The sequence below is a fragment of the Pituophis catenifer genome, unplaced genomic scaffold (genome assembly GCF_029215685.1).
Source record: "Pituophis catenifer annectens isolate HBS135680 unplaced genomic scaffold, rPitCat1.0.hap2 SCAF_5, whole genome shotgun sequence".
Taxonomy (NCBI): domain Eukaryota; kingdom Metazoa; phylum Chordata; class Lepidosauria; order Squamata; family Colubridae; genus Pituophis; species Pituophis catenifer.
This window is the reverse complement of record NW_027256885.1, coordinates 92,041,605-92,045,202: the sequence shown is the minus strand read 5'-3', so window position 1 is coordinate 92,045,202 and position 3,598 is coordinate 92,041,605. Positions and strand designations below refer to the sequence as shown.

The 3,598-nt window shown below is 44.1% G+C and overlaps 1 pseudogene; it reads right to left on the bottom strand.

Moving 5' to 3' along the window:
• Positions 1–884: 884 nt before the first annotated feature.
• LOC139317394 (crk-like protein) lies at positions 885–3,006 on the bottom strand (annotated as a pseudogene).
• Between the last annotated feature and the right edge of the window lie 592 nt (positions 3,007–3,598).

The following is a 3,598-nucleotide window of genomic DNA, read 5'->3' as shown; positions in this document are numbered from 1 at the left end:
GATCCAGTTCCTCATGGCAACCTGCAAGGCCTGGGTTGTGATGCTAGTTACCATAGCAGCACTGTTACTTTTTCCCCAGATCCATCCTCTAGTCTAGCCCCTCCCCAGAAATCCATAGCAGCTGAGAAATAATCAGCAGGAAACTTTAATTAACAAGACGGTTTTGGAACAGACAACAAGTTGAGCAGGGTTCTTATAAGAAGTATCACAGTTCTGTTAATCTAACCCTGAAGGAAAGGGGTTCCTCATGAAAGCTCAGAGCTTCTTGTTTCATAGGTCATAGGATGCAAATGAAGCAACTTCAAGGGCATATACTGTACTTTTCGGAGTATAAGATGCACTTTTTCCCCCCTGAAAGAGGGGGGAAATGTTGGTGCATCTTATACACCGAATACAGCCATTTTTGGCCTCCCGAAGCCGGGGCGCGCAGAGGCTTTGGGAGGCCTGCAGAGTGCTTGCTCCTGGGGGCTGGGGAGGGCAAAAACATTTTTTTTCTTGCTTACCTCTTCGAAATCTTGGTGCATCTTATACACCAGTGCATCTTATAGTCTGAAAAATACGGTAATTGAAAAATCACAAGGCCAAAGCAGTAAAGTTCTTAGGAAGCAAAAAGAAACAAGCCCAGAAAAATCAAAGTATATCAAATCAACTACAATAGCATTTAAGAATAATGTTATCAAGGAGCAGCTTTCCTAAGTTGAGGAGGTGACGATGGTCACAGCGCCCATATCCAAGGAACTGAGCTGGATCATCACAAGAGCCTACTGAGGAGGTCATAATTTAATGTTCACATCAAAAAGTTCAAGAAGTTCAAAGGGAATTCAGAATTCAGAGCATTGTGATCCTGTGAGGGTCAGCAGCAGTTCAGGTGTTTCATTGGGCATTCAACTGGTTTCCTCAGAGTCTAGGACTTTGACGTGGGTGAAAGGGAAGTGTCCACAGTGCCCGTTCAGCTCTCCCTCACATTGCCCGTTGACATTCATCTTGGTGACTGCAATGAGATCACCCACCTGTGGAATATCACAAGACACAAAGCCAAGATCAGAAGACTGCCCACCTTTCTGCAGTTTCCCATTATCTCAACCTTTCCTAACTTCTGTGCTAGAATTATAACTCCTGTAATACATGGCCAAACAACTTCCACAACTGTTGGGTATCAAGCAGGTGAAAAATGACCTCTTTCCCCCAACACGTGACAGATGAGGCTTTTTATGTTCCTTTAGTGGTCATCTCAAATGAGGAACAGGTTCCAGGCCAGCACATTTCCAATATGCAAAAATACTGGCATGAAGGAACTGGATTGCTAGGAATGCCAGAATCCAAGCATATTCAGTTTATTATGATTTTTAAGCTCCCTCCCCTGCACATCCCTCAGTCCTAGGAAATAGTTTGATAATTGCAATGGGCTTCTTAACAGCACGGACAGAAGTCTGCAGCCTCGATTCTTTCACCAGCAAAGCTGTTCTACTTAACATTTTGCCGAATAATCCTATCAGCATAATTTGCATTCTTCCCCGACATAGTTTTTAAAGGTAAAGGGGAGGTAGGCCATAATTCCATGCCTCCTGGCAACAAAAGAAGCATTGCTCAAGATTCATCATTAATCTATATCAGGGGTGTCAAACTCACATTGTCACATCGTCACATGACATATCGCAACTTCCCCCCCCTCGCTAAAACGGGTGGCCGTGGCCAGTGCGTGATGCATCCGGACCGTGGGCCGCGAGTTTGACACCCCTGATCTATATCACCACCACTACGGTCATAAATCCCCATTCACATATATAATAACCAGATATTTATTCACCCCACCACCCTCCAAGATCAAGATTGAGCCACCCTGAGTCTCCGGAGAGGGGCGGCATATAAATTTAATAAATAAATAAGATCATCCTGACCCTTTTTTAAGACATTTATTTTTACTGCTTTGGTGACTTGCCTCAAAAGCCAATGCTGTCTTGTCACTGGCACCAGGCACCCTTCGTTGCACTGCTCTGGCTATTATGGGAGCGTGTCGGGGGGCACCATGGCTGCTGGGATGAGCATATGGACAAGGCTGGACATATGGCACAGGTATCATACCCACACACCCATCGGCACGTTGAGCTGTCCACCACTGCTCTTCTGGCTTGGCCAAAACTCGCAAAGGCTCCCCTTTGGTGAAGGGAAGGTCTTCCTGGTCACGGCCAACAAAGTCATAGAGGGCACGGGCCCACTCGCCAGCAGGAGACGGCTGGGCAGAGGAAGGGGCTACAACGCGTCCCAAGGGGGCTACCAGGGTGGTAGTGTCCAGGTAATGCAGGCGGTAGAAGTCTAAAAGAGCTGGAAAACCATTCATGCTCCCCAATCCGTAGACGCCCAGGGAGGCTGTTTATGATGTAGTGTGAAACCTGAAAGAGACAGAATGGCAAAGAGACATAAGCCTGCTATCCCAAACCTTCATCAAATTCATATGACAGAACAATCAATCTTGACCAACTAGGATGCATCCCTCTAGGTATGCGAACTTCAAATTCCACAATGCCCCAGTGCCAAGTATTCTGGACACTAAAGTTCAAACGTCTAAAAGTCACTCTTCTAAATATATCAGGAACTCCCTGCTAACTCTCCAGAAGAGTCTCTCTGTTTCTTTTTCCCCACCAGATATTAGGATTATACAAAAAAAAATCACCTTAGAGTTTTCACTGACGGAGAGGACATAGTCACCAGGGCACGTAGTACTGTCCCGTACCAGAAAGGTCCCATGGCGGTGTCCCTGGAGACATGCAGCTGCTTCCTGACGACTCAGAGCTCCCATATACCATTCATGAGCATCCCCAAAAGCAGCCATGGCTTGGGGGAACATTGAAGATTGAAAAACCCACCACTCTCTTTGTTGAATGTTATTCCTAAAAAAAACTGGTAAGTTTTGCTCCAGTATTTAACAACACTTTACGAAATAAAGTTACCCTGTTGAATGTTTGCACTGGAGTATTGCTTCTTTCAGTAGTTTAGTAGGACCTTTAAATAATCTGTTACAATTGAAAATACCTAACCTGCTCTCTGTAAATATGTGTGCTTGTATATATGTCATTGTGTGATGTCATTATGTCCCTTGCCATTGGTTACTACTTACCATTCACCCCGCCTCCTCTGTATATAAGACTTTACTCCTCTCAGACTGCTAGCTGTCTAAAAGTGTTCCTGAGGAAGATGAGAAATAAACATTATTGATACAAGAAAGTCTACAGTCTCTTATATTGGGCCTAACCAGAATAATCAAACTAGTAACAAATTGGTAGCAAGAGGATGGTTTGGTAGGCCCAACCAAACATAAAGATGCAAGACTCACAAAAAGAAAAAAGAAGACCTGCCACCAGATACATAACAAAAAGAATGGCAGCTCAGCTGACTCCTGACAAATATACACCACTTGAAAACATGAAGAAACAAACGCAATTACAAGAAAATGAACTGCTAACACAAAACAAACAACCACTAGCTGGAGCAGAAGAACCTTTCTCAACACCAAACAAAGAAGATGAAGTAAAAAGAAAAATACTACAATTAATAGAAACAACTACAGTTGAATCAAATCTGCTTGTGAAAATCCGCAGCA